A 17,187-nucleotide genomic window follows, 5' to 3' on the forward strand; every position below is an offset into this window, starting at 1 on the left:
GCTGGCAGAAGACCTCAGACTTCCCAAAAGGCAAGAAAATCCCCACATACTTGGGTAGGGCAAAAGAAAAAAGAAAAATCAGAGACAAAAGAAAAGGGATGGAACCTGCACCTCTGGGAGGGAGCTGTGGAGGAGGAAAATTTTCCAAACACTAGGGAGCCCCTTCACAGGCAGTGATGGGGGGTGGGGAGGGTTAAGCTTCAGAGTCACAGAAGAGAGCACAGCAACAGGGATGCAGAAGGCAAAGTGGAGAGATTCCAGCAAAAAAAATCAGTGCTGACCAGCACTCACCAACCTGAGATGCTTGTCTGCTCACCCACCGGGGCAGGTGGGGACTGGGAGGTGAGGCTCTGGCTTCAGAGGTCAGACCCCAGGGAGAGGACTAGGGTTGGCTGTGTGAAGACAGCCTGAAGGGGGTTAGTGCACCACAGCCAGCCAGGAGGGAGTCAGGGAAAAAGTCTGGACCTGCCAAAGAGGCAACATACAATTGTTTTGAGGTGTGCGAGGACAGGGGCTTTCTGCTGCATGTGCCCACAGAAGGCAGAGCACTGCCTAAGCGAGCTCCAGAAATGGGCATGAACCACAGCTATCAGCTTGGACCCCAGAGATGGGCATGAGATGCTAAGGCTGCTGCACAGCCTCCAACAATCCTTTGTGCAAGGGCATGTCACTACTCACACCCCCCCACCAGAAGCCTGTGTAGCATGCCACTGCCAAGGTCCTGTGATCCAAGGACAACTTCCCCAGGAGAACACATGGTGCACCTCAGGCTGTTGCAATGTCATGCAAGCCTCTGCCGCCACAGGCTCACCTCACATTCCAATTATGACTACCGTACCCCTCCCTCTCCATGGCCTGAGTTAGCAAGAGAGAGCTAATCAGCTGCTACTTTAAATCACTCTGGTCTGTGCGGGGAACAGATGCCTTAGGGCAGCCTACATGCAGAGGCAGGGCCAAAACCCAAGTTGAACCCCAGGAGATGTGTGAACAAAGAACAGAAAGATAAATTCATCTGTGCAGCCTCAGGAGCAGTAGAATGAATCCACACAATCAAGTTGATAAACCTGCATCTGTGGAATACCTGAATAGACAATGAATGTTCCCAAAATTGAGGTGGTGGACTTTGGGAGCAACTGTAGAATTGGGGTTTGCTTTCTCCATCTGATTTCCTTCTGGTTGTATGTTAACTTACTTTAGTTTTTAGTGCTTGTTTTCATTGGTGGATTTGTTTATTCGTTTGGTTACTATCTTCCTTTTCTTTTTCTTTTTTCTTTTTATTCTTTTTTCCCTTTTTATGAGTATGTATGTGTATGTTTCTTTGTGTGATTTTGTCTCCTTATGTTTGGTTTTATCATTTGTCCTAGGGGTCTGTCTCTTCATGGGTGTTTTTTTTTCCTTGTGTCTGGCACAGTTTTGGTGCTCCGGCCAGGTGTTGGACCTGAGCCTCCAAGGTGGGAGGGCTGAGTCCAGAACATTGGATGACCAGAGACATCCTGGCCCCACATAATATCAATTGGCGAGAGATCTCCTAGAGATCTCTGACTCAACACTAAGATCCAGCTCCACCCAATGGACAGCAAGCTCCAGTGCTGGATGGCCCATGTCAAACAACTAGCAACACAGGAACATAAACCCACCCATTAGCAGAGAGGATGCCAAAAGTCATACTAAGTTCACAGACACCCCAAAACACACCACTGGATGTGGTCCTTCCCAGCAGGATAACAAGATCCAGCCCCATGACAAGAACACAGGCACCAGTCCACACCACCAGGAAGCCTACACAAGCCACTGAACCAACCTTACCCACTGGGGGCAGACACCAAAAACAACTGGAATTACGAAGCTGCAACCTGTGAAAAGGAGACCCAAACACAGTAAGTCAAGCAAAATGGGAAGACAGAGAAATATACAGCAGATGAAAGAGCAAAGTAAAAACCCACCAGACCAAACAAATGAAGAGGAAATATGCAGTCTACCTGAAAAAGAATTCAGAGTAATGATAGTAAGGATGATCCAAAATCTTGAAAATAGAATAGAGAAAATACAAGAAACATTTAACAAGGACTTAGAAGACTTAAAGAGGAAAGAGACAATGATGAACAACACAATACATGAAATTAAAAATAATCTAGAAGGAATCGAAAGCAGAATAACTGACGCAGAAGAACAGATAAGTTACCTGGAAGATAAAATATTGGAAATAACTGCCCCAGAGCAGAATAAAGAAAAAAGAATGAAAAGAATTGAGCACAGTTTCAGAGACCTCTGGGACAACATTATACACACGAACATTCAAATTATATGGGTCGCAGAAGAAGAAGAAAAAAAAAACAAAGGGTCTGAGAAAATATTTGAAGAGATTATACTTGAAAACTTCCTTAAGATGGGAAAGTAAATAGTCAGTGAATTCCAGGAAGCACAGAGAGTCCCACACAGGATAAATCCAAGGAGAAACACGCCAAGACACACAGTAATCAAACTATCAAAAATTAAATACAAAGACAAAATATTAAAAGCAGCAAGGGAAAAACAACAAATAACATACAAGGCAATCCCCATAAGGTTAACAGATGACCTTTCATCAGAAATTCTGCAAGCCAGAAGGGACTGGCAGGACATATTTAAACAGATGAAAGCAAAAAACTACAATGAAGATTACTCTACCCAGCAAGGATCTCATTCAGATTTGACAGAGAAATTAAAACATTTACAGACGAGTAAAAGTTAAGAGAATTCAGCACCACCATACCAGCCTTACAACAAATGCCAAAGGAACTTCACTAGGCAGGAAACACAAGGGAAGGAAAAGACTTACAATAACAAACCCAAAACAATTAAGAAAATGGTAATAGGAACATACATATTGATAATTACCTTAAATGTAAATGGATTAAATGCTCGAACCAGAAGACACAGACTGGTTGAATGGATACAAAAATAAGACCTGTACATATACTGCCTACAAGAGACCCACTTCAGACCTAGGGACACATACAGGCTGAAAGTGAGGGGATGGAAAAAGATATTCCATGCAAATGGAATTAAAAGAAAGCTGGAGTAGCAATACTCATATCAGACAAAACAGACTTTAAAATAAACACTATTACAAGATACAAAGAAGGACACTACATAACGATCAAGGGTTCAATCCAAGAGTAAGATATACCAATTGTAAATATTTATACACCCAACATAGGAGCACCTCAGTACATAAGGTAAATGCTAACAGCCATAAAAGGGGAAATCGACAGGAACACAATCATAGTAGTGGATTTTAACACCCCTCTTTCACCAATGGACAGATGAACCAAAATGAAAATAAATAAGAAAACACAAGCATTAAAGGACAAATTAGTCCAGATGGACTTAATTGATATTTAAAGGGAATTCTAACCAAAAACAACAGAATACACATTCTTATCAGGTGTTCATGGGACATTCTCCAGGATAGATCATATCTTGGGTCACAAATCAAGCCTTGGTAAATTTAACAAAATTGAAATCATATCAAGTATCTTTTCTGACCACAATGCTATGAGACTAGATATCAGTTACAGGAAAAGATCTGTAAAAAATACAAACACATGGAGCCTAAAAAATACACTACTTGATAACCAAGATATCACTGAAGAGATCAAAGAGGAAATCAAAAAGTACTTAGAAACAAATGACAAAGAAAACAGGATGACTCAAAATCAATGGGATGCACCAGAAGCAGTTCTAAAAGCGAAGTTTATAGCAATAAAATCCTACCTCAAGAAACAAGAAATATCTCAAATAAACAACCTAACCTTACACCTAAAGCACATAGAGAAAGAAGAACAACAACAAAAACAAACCCAGAGTTAGTAAAGAAATCATAAAGATCAGATCAGAAAAAAATGAAAAGGAAATGAATAAAACAGTAGCAAAGATCAATAAAACTAAAAGCTGATTCTTTGAGAAGGTAAACAAAATTGATAAAACACTAGCTAAACTCATCAAGAAAAAAAGGGAGAAGACTCAAATCAATAGAATTAGAAATGAAAAACGAGAAGTAACAACTGACACTGCAGAAATACAAAGGATCATGAGAGACTACTACAAGCAACTATATGCCAATAAAATGGAAAACCTGGAAGAAATGGACAAATTCTTAGAAAAGTACAACCCTCCAAGACTGAACCAGGAAGAAATAGAAAATATGAACAGATGAACAAAAGCACGGAAATTGAAACTGTGATTTAAAATCTTCCAACTAACAAAATCCCAGGACCAGATGGCTAAAAAGGTGAATTCTATCAAACATTTAGAGAAGCGCTAACGTGTTTCCTTCTCAAACTCGTCCAAAATATAGCAGGGCTAGGAACATTCCCAAACTCATCTACAAGGTCGCCATCACCCTAATACCAAAACCAGACAAAGATGTCACAGAAAAAGAAAACTACAGATCACTATCACTGATGAAATAGATGCAAAAATCCTCAACAAACTACTAGCAAAAAGAATCCAACAGCACATTAAAAGGATCATACACCATGATCAAGTTGGGTTTATCCCAGGAATGCAAGGATTCTTCAATATATGCAAGTAAATCTATGTGATACAACATATTAACAAACTGAAGGATAAAAACCATATGATAATCTCAATAGATGCAGGAAAAGTTTTTGACAAAATTCAGCACCATTTATCATTAAAAACTATCCAGAAAGTGGGCATAGAGGGAACTTACCTCAACATAATAAAGACGATTCCAGAGGACCTAATGACGCAGTCTATGCAGAAAGTGAAGAAAAGTAAGGAATTGAGGATCATTCCCAGATGCAAAAATGCATTGAGTTAGTTTTTGTGTGAATCATGGCACCATTCACTGAGGAAGAAAAGATTTGCAGGATGGGACAGTTTGGAAGAAGGAATAATTGAAGTTTCATTTTAGACATCTTAATTGTAGAGATGTCAAGCAGTGTTCCTCAAATTTCCCCAATGAAAAGAATCACGTGGGGATCTTATTGCACATATGGATTATCACATTTTCTGCTAGAAGTTCTGGTTCGGTAGTCTGAGTTGAACACAAAGTACTGGATTTCCTCACACTGCAGAAGAAAAAAAACACACTGAAGGAGGTGGGAAAGAGCTAACCTAAGTAACTTTGGAAAACAGTATTTTAATATACTGTAATTAACCGTGCACAATATATACTGAAAAGCTAAAGACAAAAAGAAATGTACACAAATATTGAACTTGTTAGTAAATTTATTTTTCACATGTGTAGAGGCTAATGATTTTTAAATATTTTATGTGTATTCTAGAATTGAGCAAATGAAAAAATAGACTGCAAATAATGAGAAAAAATAAATAAATAAAGACCATATATGACAAACCCACAGCCAACATCGCTCTCAATGTTGAAAAATTCAAACCATTTCCCCTAAGATTAGGAAAAAGACAAGGTGACCCACTCTCACCACTCTTATTCAACATAGTTTTAGAAGTTTTAGCCACAGCCATCAGAGAAGAAAAGGAAATAAAAGGAATCCAAATCAGAAAACAAGAAGTAAAACTGTCACTGTTTGCAGATGACATGATACTATACATAGAGAATCCTAAAGATGATACCAGAAATCTACTAGAGCTAATGAATGAATATGGTAAAGTAGCAGGATACAAAATTAATGCAGAGAAATCTCTGGCATTCCTATACACTAATGACAAGAAATCTGAAAGAGAAATTAAGGAAACACTTCCATTTACCATTGTAACATAAAGAATAAAATACATAGGAATAAACCTACCTAAGGAGTCAAAAGACCTGTATGCAGAAAACTATAAGACACTGATCAATGAAATTAAAGATGATACAAACAGATGGAGAGATATACCATGTTCTTGCATTGGAAGAATCAACATTTTGAAAATTACTATACAACCTAAAGCAATCTACAGATTCAATGCAATCCCTATCAAACTACAAATGACATTTCCCACAGAACTAGAACAAAAATTTTCACAATTTATATGGAAACACAAAAGACCCCAAATAGCCAAAGCAATCTTGAGAAAGAAAAACAGAGCTGGAGGAATGAGGCTCCCTGGCTTCAGACTATACTACAAAGCTACATTAACCAAGACAGTATGGTACTGGCACAGAAACAGAAATATAGATCGATGGAACAGGATAGAAAGCCCAGAGATAAACACATGCATGGATAATCACCTTAAATTTGATAAAGGAGGTAAAAATATATAATGGAGAAAAGACCACCTCTTCAACAAGTGGTGCTGGGAAAACTGGACAGCTACATATGAAAGAATGAAATCAGAACACTTCCTAGCACCATACACAAAAATGAACTCAAAACGGATTAAAGGCCTAAATGTAAGGCCAGACACTGTAAAACTCTTAGAGGAAAACATACACAGAACACTTTGTGACATAAATCACAGCAAGATCCTTTTTGACCCACCTCCTAGAGAAATGGAAATAAAAACAAAAATAAATAAATGGTACCTAATGAGACCTAAAATCTTTGCACACTAAAGGAAACCATAAACAAGATGAAAAGAAAACTCTCAGAATGGGAAAATAATATTTGCAAATGAAGCAACTGATAAAGGATTAACCTCCAAAATTTACAAGCAGCTCATGCAGCTCAATATCAAAAGAAGCCCAACCTTACCCAAACATAGGCAGAGACCTAAATAGACATTTCTCCAAAGAAGATATACATATTACCAACAAACAGATGAAAGGATGCTCAACATCACTAATCTTTAGAGAAATGCAAATCAAAACTACAATTCAGTATCACCTCACACCAATCAGAATTGTTATCATCAAAAAATCTACAAACAATAAATGCTGGAGAGGGTGTCGAGAAAACGGAACCCTCTTGCACTCTTGGTGGGAATATAAATTGATACAGCCACTATGGAGAACAGTATGGAGGTTCCTTAAAAAATTAAAATTAGAACTACCATTTGGCCCAGCAATTCCACTCCTGGGCATATACCCTGAGACAAAAATAATTCAAAAAGAGACAGGTACCACAGTGTTCATTGCAGCACTGTTTACAATAGCCAGGACATGGAAGCAACCTAAATGTCCATAGACAAATGAATGGATAAAGAAGATGTGACACATATATACAATAGAATATTACTCAGCCATAAAAAGAAACGAAATTGTGTTATTTGTAGTTAGGTGGATGTACGTAGAGTCTGTCATGAAGATCGTCAGAAAGAGAGAAATAAATTCCGTATGTTAACACATGTATGTATGGAATCAAAAAAAAAAAACAGTTCTGACAAACCTAGGGACAGGACAGAAATAAAGACACAGATGTAGAGAATGCACTTGAGTACATGGGGAGGGCCAAGTGTAAGCTGGGATGAAGTGAGAGAGTAGCATTGACATATATACACTACCAAATGTAAAATAGATAGCTAGTGCAAAGCAGCTACATAGCTCAGGGAGATCAGCTTTGTGCTTTGTGACCACCTAGAGGGGTGGGATAGGGAGTGTGGGAGGGAGACTCAAGAGGGAGGGGATATGGGGATATATATATACATATAGCTGATTAACTATCTTATACAGCAGCAAGGAATACAACATTATAAAGCAAGTATACCCCAATAAAGATGTAAAAAGAACACAAAATATGAGTTGGGAGAGTAAAAAATGTAGATATTTTATAATGTGTTTGAACTTAAATGAGTACCAGTTTAAAACAAGTGGATATAATTATGTGTCAACATATATGGACTCCATGGCAACCACAAATCAAGAACACACAATGGATACACAAAAACAAAAATAAATGATCTCAAGCATACCATTATGGAAAATCATCAAGCCACAAGGAAAGAAACATAAAGAAGAAGTAAACAAGGAAGAACTACAAAATGAACCCTAATGCAATTAATAAAATGGCAATAAGACATACCTATCAATAATTACTTTAAATGTCAATGGACTAAATGCATCAATCAAAAGACATAGAGTGACTGATTGGATAAAAGAAAACACCAGGACCATCTCTATGTGCCCTACAAGAGAATAACTTCAGAAGTAAAGACACACACAGACTGAAAGTGATGGGATGGAAAATGATATTTCATGCAAACTGAAATGACAAGGAAGTGGAGTTAGCAATAATAATTTCAGACAAAATAGACTTTAACCCAAAGAACTATAACAAAAGACAAAGAAGGGCATTATACAATGATAAGGAGATTAGTACAAGAAGAGAATATCACACTTGTTAACACATATGTACCCAATACAGGAGCACCTAAATATACAAAGTAAATACTAAGAGACATTAAAGGATAAGCTGACAAGAGTGCAATAATATTAGGGGACTTTAACATCTCACTTCCATCAATGGACAGATCATCCACACAGAAGATCAATATGGCCACAGTGACCTTAAATGACACTATAGACTAATTGGACTTACTAGAGAGCTACAGTACATTCCATCCAAACACAGCAGAATACATATTCTTTTCCAGTACACATGGACCATTCTCCAGTATAGATCACATTCTAGATCACAAAGTAAGCCTCAACGAATTTAATAGGACAGAAATTGTATCGAGCGTATATTCTGAGCACAACAGTATGAAACTGGAAAACACCTGCATAAAGAAAAATGAAAAAACAAACAAACACATAGATACTGAACAACATGCTAGTAAAAAACCAATGGGTCAATGAAGAAATCAAAGAAGAAATCAGAAAATACCAGGAGACAAATAAAAATGGAAACACAACATTCCTAAATCTCTGGGATGCAGCAAAAGCTCTTCTAAGAGGGAAATTTATAGCAATACAGGCTTTCATCAAGAACGAAGAAACATCTCACACAAACAACCTAACCTACCACCTGAAAGAATTAGAAAAATTATGACAAAGAAAGATCAAAGTCAGCAGAAGGAAGGAAATAATCAAGATCATAGAGGAATTAAATAAAATAGAGAGTAAATAATAGAAAAGTTCAATGAAACCAAAAGGCAGTTTTTTGAAAAGATAATCAAAATAGATTAAACCTTTACCAAGGTTCACCAAGAAGAAATGAGAGAACCCAAATTAACAAAATAAGAAATAAAATAGGAGAAATAATTAACAATACCACAGAGATACAAAAAATCATAAGTGAATACTATGAACAGTTATATGCCAGCAAATTGGATAACTTAGAAAAAATGGAAAAATTATAGAAACATACATGCCAAGACTGAGTCAAGAAAAAACAGACAATTTGAACAGTCCAATTACTAGTAGTGAAATTGAATTTTTAATAAAAAATACTCCTAGCAAACAAAAGTCATGACCAGACAGCTTCACAGGGAAATTCTACCAAATATAGAAAGGAGAGATAATGTCTTTCCCAAATTACTCCAAAAAATTTAAGAGGATGAAACACTCCTAAATTCATTATATGAAGCTACCATTACCCTGATACTAAAACAAACAAAGGCACTACAATAAAATAGAACTACAAGTTAATATCTTTAATTAATATAGAGGCAAAAGTTCTCAACAAAATATTTGCAAACTGAATCCAACAACATATAAAAATGGTCACAAAACATGATCCATGTTCGATTTATTCATGGGACCCAAGGATGTTTCAACGTTCACAAATCAATGTGACACAGTAACAAAAGGAAGGATAAAAATCACATTATCATCTCAGCAGATACAGAAAACGCATTTGACAAAATTCACCATCCATTCATGATAAAAACTCTCATCAAAGTGGGTATACAGGAAACATATCTCAACACAATAAAGGCCATTTATGAAAACTCACAGCTAACATCATTGTCAGTGGTGAAAAGCTGAAATCCTTTCCTCCATATTCAGAAACAAGACAAGGTGAGAAGTAGTGTTCTCACCACTTCTATTTAACATAGTATTGGAAGTCCTAGCTACAGAAATCAGACAAGAAAAAGAAATAAAAGGCATCTAAATTGGATGTGGAGAAATAAAACTGTTACTATTTGAAGATGACAGTATACTATACGTGGAAAACACTGAAGTCTCCACCGTAAAACACTAGAATTAATAAATAAATTCAGTAGAGTTGCAGGATACAAGATTAGTATACAGAAATCTGTGGCTTTTCTATACACTAATAATGAACTATCAGAAAAAGAGAATGTAAGAAAAAAATCCCATTTAAAATCACATCTAAAAGAATAAAATATCTAAGAATAAACTTAACCAAATAGGTGAAAGGCCTATACTCGGAAAACTATAAAATACGGATGAAAGAATTCAAAGATGATATAAAGAAATGGAAAGTTATCCTATGCTATTACTTTGCAAGAATTAATATTGTTAAAATGGCCCTACCACCCAAAGCAATCTACAGATTTAATGAAGTCCCTGCCAAAATACCCATGATATTTTTTGCAGAACTAGAACAAATAATCCTAAATTTCATATGGAACCACAAAAGGCCATGAATTTACCAAAGTAATCTTGAGAAAAAGAACAAAGCTGGATGTATCACCCTCCCTGACTTCAGACTATACTACAAAGCTACAGTAATCAAAACAGCATGGTACTGGCACAAAAATACACACAAAGATCAACGGAAAAGGATAGGAAGCCCAGAAATAAACCATGAACTTATGGTCAATTTATATATGGCAAAAGAGCTAAGGAAATAAAATGGAGAAAAGACAGTCACTTCAACAAGTGGTGCTGAGAATACTGGACAGCTACATGTAAAACAATGATATTAGCACATTTACTCATACCAAATACAAAAATAAACTCAAAATGGATTAAAGACCTAAATGTAAGACCTGAAACTATAAAATTCCTAGAAGAAAACATAGGAGGAACACTCTTTGACATAAATTGGAGAAATATTTTTTTGGATCTGTCTCCTAAGCCAAAAGAAATAAAAGCAAAAATAAACAAAGGAGACCTAGTTAAAATTAGAAGCTTTTGCACAGCAAAGGGAACCATCAACAAAAAGAAAAGAAAACCTATGGGATAGGAAAAAATATTTACAAATAATATGTCCAACAAGTTTTAATATCCTAAATATATAAACAGTTCATACAACTTAATACATTTTATTATACATTTATTAGTTTTTTTCATATTTCTTAAACCAATATTTGTCTCAACAGAAAGCCAGGAAACTTTTCTGTAATATCTAATACTTTCCTCAGATTTCAGGAATGAAAAGTATGCGGTGTATTTATATCCCTTGATATGGTTTTCAAAACCACACTGAGAATGCTATCTTTTCATTTTCTCATTAAGGTATACTTTAAAAAAATATTTATTGTTTTATTTATTGGCTGCATTGGGTCTTCATTGCTGCGTGCAGACCTTCTCTAGTTGTGGAGAGCAGGGGCTACTCTCTGTTGCGGTGTGTGGGCTTCTCAGAGTGCAGGCTCAGTAGTGGTGGCACACGGGCTTACTTGCTCCATGGCATGTGGGATCTTCCTGGACCAGGGATCAAACCCCTGCCCCCTGCATTGGCAGGCAGATTCTTAACCACTGCACCACCAGGGAAGTCCCTCATTAAGATATACTTTCATCTATCAATCTATAATTACCATTTTACAAATATGATTCAAGTCATAAATTACTTTCTTCTTCTTCTAGATACAGAAAGCTACAATTCCAAACTAGGAAAATTACAATTTTTAAATTGCAAAAAAATAAACTTCTTTTAAAATGAGGATAAACATTTTTTTAAACCAGCTCTATGATTTTTTTTTTTACTGACCGACGACAACTTTAGACTCTAGGTATCACTAGCTGTGTACAATTAGAGATGTAGCATCATAGAGGAGCAGGCAGCAGAATTAAACAGCAGACATAGGGCAATGTCAATCTTCATTATTTTGCCCATTTTTCATTATGTGTACACAAGCATGAATGCAATTTGAAATCTCTTAATGGCAATAAAGTTACAAGCACCCATCTATATGGCTAACATCTTAACTCCAATATTCCATTTGCAATGTGCACATAAGCAGCTTCTCATCACACAATTGTTAGCATATTTTTCCTATTAGGAAACAGCAACTTATTTTTTGTTTATTTATCTTTTGAAGTAAAAACTATTTCTTCTCTGATAACAGCTCATTTTTATCATTTATCAAAAAGTTAAATGGTGGGGGAGGAAAGTGTGATGTACTAAAACATTTACTTTTTAAGGAAAGAAAAAAATCATTTCCACAAATTTAAAAGTGTTGTTACTGGAGCAGGATCTATTCTACTGTACAGTTAGATGGAGAATCAGCATTATTTCAGAAATATGGTTTGTTTTTTTTTCCCTTAAAATTTCTTTTTTTTTAATCTTTATTGGAGTACAATTGTTTTACAATGGTGAGTTAGTTTCTGCTTTATAACTAAGTGCATCAGTTATACATGTAAATATGTTCCCATGTCTCTTCCCTCTTGTTTCTCCCTCCCTCCCACCGTCCCTATCCCACCTCTCTAAATGGTCACAAAACACCGAGCTGATCTCCCTGTGCTATGCAGCTGCTTCCCACTATCTACCTATTTTACGTCTGGTAGTGTATATATGTCCATGCCACTCTCTCACTTTGTCACAGCTTACCCTTCCCCCTCCCCATATCCTCAAGTCCTTTCTCTAGTTGGTCTGTGTTTTTATTCCTGTCTTACCCTTAGGTTCTTCATGACATTTTCTTTTCTTAGATTCCATATATATGTGTTAGCATACAGTATTTGTCTTTCTCTTTCTGACTTACTTCACTCTGTATGACAGACTCTAGGTCCACCCACCTCATTACAAATAACTCAATTTCATTTCTTTTTATGGCTGAGTAATATCCCATTGTATATATGTACCACATCTTCTTTATTCATTCATCTGTCAGTGGACACTTAGGTTGCTTCCATGTTCTGTCTGTTGTAAATAGTGCTGCACTGAACACTGTGGTACATGTCTCTTTTTGAATTATGGTTTTCTCAGGGTATATGCTCAGTAGTGGGATTGCTGGGTCATATGGTAGTTCTATTTTTATTTTTTTAAGGAACCTCCATACTGTTCTCCATAGTGGTTGTATCAATTTACCTTCCCACCAACAGTGCAAGAGGGTTCCCTTTTCTCCACACCGTCTCCAGCATTTATTGTTTGTAGATTTTTTTGTGTGTGTGATATGCGGGTCCCCCACTGCTGTGACCTCTCCCACTGCAGAGCACAGACTCCGGACTCACAGGCTCAGCCACAGGCTCAGCGGCCATGGCTCATGGGCCCAGCCATTCTGCAGCACGTGGGATCCTCCTGGACTGGGGCACAAACCCGTGTCCCCTGCATTGGCAGGTGGACTCCCAACCACTGAGCCACCAGGGAAGCCCTGTTTGTAGATTTTTAATGATGGCCATTCTGACCACTGTGAGCTGATATCTCTTTGTGGTCCTGATTTGCATTTCTCTAATGATTAGTGATGTTGAGCATCCTTTCATATGTGAACTCAAAATGGATTAAAGACCTAAATGTAAGGCCAGACACTGTAAAACTCTTAGAGGAAAACATAGGCAGAACACTCTATGACATAAATCACAACAATATCCTTTTTGACCCACCTCCTAGAGAAATGGAAATAACAACAAAAATAAACAAATGGGACCTAATGAAACTTAAAAGCTTTTGCACAGCAAAGGAAAGCATAAACAAGATGAAAAGACAACCCTCAGAATGGGAAAAAAATATTTGCAAATGAAGCAACTGACAATCTCCAAAATATACATGCAGCTCATGTAGCTCAATATCAAAATAACAATCAACCCAATCCAAAAATGGGTGGAAGATCTAAATAGACATTTCTCCAAAGAAGATATACAGATTGTGTATCTTGTTAAGTCAAGTGACAATCTGTTTCAATCAAATGATTTTGATTTGGAAATTAGAAGTCAACATAAACTATGTTGTGCACAAACTCCAAGGCGTCCCCTTTCATTCTAGCCCATTTTTGCAACAGGGAGAATGAGTTTCTCTCTAAAGAATCATTAAAGATAGGAGGGAAGTCGGTGAGACTTGGTGCTCAACAAGCAGTGTTGGGCACAGACAGTAACAGCTACAGCAGGTCCACATGGCAGTAATACAAGAAGTAGGCTGTGTGCTCAGTAGTGGGCTTCAACACTTGGTATTGGTTAATCACCTTGACCATCTGGTCGTTGATGTGCAGCCAGCCATTCAGACCAATCTGGAAGACATCCATGTTGTAGTGGCCACCAGTGTTGCTGCTGCTGTGGTGGTAGACCACTGCAAATAGCCTATAGGCTCTGTGACATTTAAAATTATGATTTTTAACCCCTGGAGAAAGCAGTTCTTTATTAATTTCCAAGTCCACAGTATATCCAATATTTTTTATAAGCTTCTGATTTCCACCAGTCTTCTCGTAAACTAACTATTTCAGGTGCAACACGAGAACAACAGGGAGTTTTTCCAGAGTAACTCTTCAACTGATCTCAACCTCTTGTTTGATTTTGGTGGTATAACCCTGGACAGATTCTCTTGTCACCAAGCTTTCCAATGCATCCTGGACGGTGTGTATCTTGTCCGACTGGATATCCAGCTGCAAAGTAAAGAACGGCTGTAGGGTGGCAGACTCTTCTGAACTCTGCTGGTAAACCACAGACCTGATGTGTTCACCAAAAATGCCAGTGATTGGGGCCTGGACAAAATCCGCCTGGTGAATGAAAAAGGTCTTATTTCAGGGACCAACTTGCTCCTATTAGTCCTCACTTCCTTTGCCTCATTCTTCCTGCTCGTCTTTGTTCACTGAGTGGCTTTTGGGTCCATTGCAAATAGTAAGTTTTTCATTATTTGCTGAGAGAAGTTTCTTTAGGTTCAGCATTTCCTCATAAAGTCCATTTAGAATGAAGCCTAAGTACTCCTCAGCATCTTTTTGGTGACCCTTTTCAGAAAGGCTCGACTTGATAACTGTCAGGAGTCTATAAGTATACGTTGGTTCAAAGACAGCTCCAGGGCGGATATCCCTCATGATCCCCAAGAGCTTGTCTGGGTTTTAGAGGCACTGGCATATTAGTAAACTTATTCATTAGCCGAACAAAGCTATCAATCATGGGTGTGGATATACAAGCCCTCTACACTTTTGAATACAGAGGAATGAACTTCATCATGTGATACATCAGAGTGCAAGCAACCATTGCCTGAAGTGTAGCATTAATGTAGCCCCAGTTTCCTTTATTGATCAGCCCGTGGGGTTGCAATGACACTGGTTTATGAATCAAGGTTATGTTCTCCAGTAACTCTGCAAACTTTATGGCTACAGGATCCTCTGAAACTGGAACCAGCCCTTCCTTGACTTCAACCTGCTTTTCAGAGACCAGGGTAGAAGTGGTGGGAGGGGAATACTTAGTTTCCATGGAAACCACAGACGAGGAGGGAGAGGGGACGGGAGGCGGTATAAGGAAGAGGGCTTAGAATCCTGAAAAAGACTGGCCCACGACTTTGCAGGCCAACTGGTGGCAACAGGACTTACCACAGAGGCCTGGGCATCTGCAGGAGGGGAGGTGCTCTTAGCTTTCACAGGGTCCGTGTCTGAGCTTGCACAGTGTGCAACTGCACCCTGTTGGCAGCTGTGCCCTCAACCAAGGATTCAAGTATTTGTCCGTTGGCACCTCCAAGGTTCTCAGTAGTATCAGTCCCAACCTAAGGCTGAGCCACAGCTGTCCTCAAGAGGGTGTCCCTGGCAGCCTCTGTGGGGTAGCAAGATGGTTCAAGGTCAGCCCCACGACAGGCAACCCTCAGGCTGCCCCTGCAGTCTTGGCCCTGCTGATGAAGGCTCTGGGAAAGAACCACTAGGCACAGCATCACTGCTGAAGTCCGTGGCATCCTGGGGGCTGCCACAAGTTCTGGGTGTCCCTGACAGGGGCACATCACCCACCAACTTTGCATCCTCTGCGCCTACATTGTTCTGGACTCTGGGATTGACATGGCCATTGACCAGGGCTTCTGTGGAAGTGCTACACTCGCTGCCATCTTTCAAGTAACTCTACCCAGGTGGACTTTTTTTGTTTTTGTTTTCTTTTTACGCTCCCTTTGTCCAAGACCACCCAAGATGCCACCATTTTCTAAAACTTCCACCTCCACGTTAGTGCTGCCATCCAGAGCAAGGGCAGAGCCTGAGTACTGGTAGTTGGTGGAGCTAGAGTTCACTTCTGTATCTATGTCATCAGGGATCTTTTGGGAAGTTGTGCAAATAAGGATAAATTCAGGGGCCTAAGGATTCAATGTGCTTGAAATACTGTATGTAGTTGGGAGTTCTTTGCAAAGTGTCAGTGGGTTCAGTTATTTCATTAACACCAAATTCAATTATCTAATAGTCTTCTCCATTAGGTAGCTCATCAGCAGCTTATGCACCAGGCAGAACTGCTCCACCACATAGACGATGCTCAACCAAAGAACAAGGAGTCACAAAGAACTAATGGAATTCATCAGGGCTAAAATCTCCAGAAATATACTGTGGGTTGCGGAGGGCCATGGTGGCCTGTTTCAATGAGCTTCAGTGCTCAACTGACTCCTCACGTTGCTTCTCTTCTAAATCAAATTTTGATTTGTATATATTCTCACTAAATTGTTATAGAACAAAAGAAACATTTGCATGCAATAAGTGTTTATGGAATAAATGAAGAGGAGGAAGAGGATGGAAAAACTTTAAAGCAAGACAAGTGGAAATTAAGAATTTTCACAAGAGAGTAGAGTTCTATAATTTTATAGACACAAAAGAACTAAGGTACATTTTATTCCACCTATTCATTTTGAAATAAGCACCGAGTCTCTAGATGTTAACATTTCCCTTTTTTCAATGCATCCTCTATATTAAATACTTGTTCAAAAGATAAAAATATAACTCTGTCCTTGAGACTGAAAAACTACAAAAACAATAGCAGTAGCAGCAGCACACCCTCCCAAGGAAATAAGCTCTTTTCTATTTGAAAGAACTTAATAGTATGATCCTCAATAATGAAAGGAATCTGTGTTGTATATTGCAGTAAAAATAACAAACCTATAATGAAGATCTTCAACCAGAAATCATGAAAACTGGACAGTTTACTGCCTGCTCTTATTTTTTTTAAGTCAGGATTTTTATTTTAATTGAGAAAGGAAGTCTGTATGCCTGGGTTTCCATTGGCCTCAATCATAATTTCCAAATGTATCTATTCACAGA

General features: G+C 38.0%; 1 protein-coding gene and 1 pseudogene across 1 annotated transcript in view; both read right to left on the minus strand.

Annotated features, from left to right (window-relative positions):
- The window catches only part of DACH2 (dachshund family transcription factor 2), a 656,741-nt gene that overhangs the window by 290,261 nt on the left and 349,293 nt on the right, over window positions 1-17,187 (minus strand). The window lies entirely within an intron of this gene.
- Window positions 14,068-16,509, minus strand: LOC132482603 (ubiquitin carboxyl-terminal hydrolase 10-like; annotated as a pseudogene).

This window comes from Mesoplodon densirostris, chromosome X, assembly GCF_025265405.1.
Source record: "Mesoplodon densirostris isolate mMesDen1 chromosome X, mMesDen1 primary haplotype, whole genome shotgun sequence".
Lineage (NCBI taxonomy): Eukaryota > Metazoa > Chordata > Mammalia > Artiodactyla > Ziphiidae > Mesoplodon > Mesoplodon densirostris.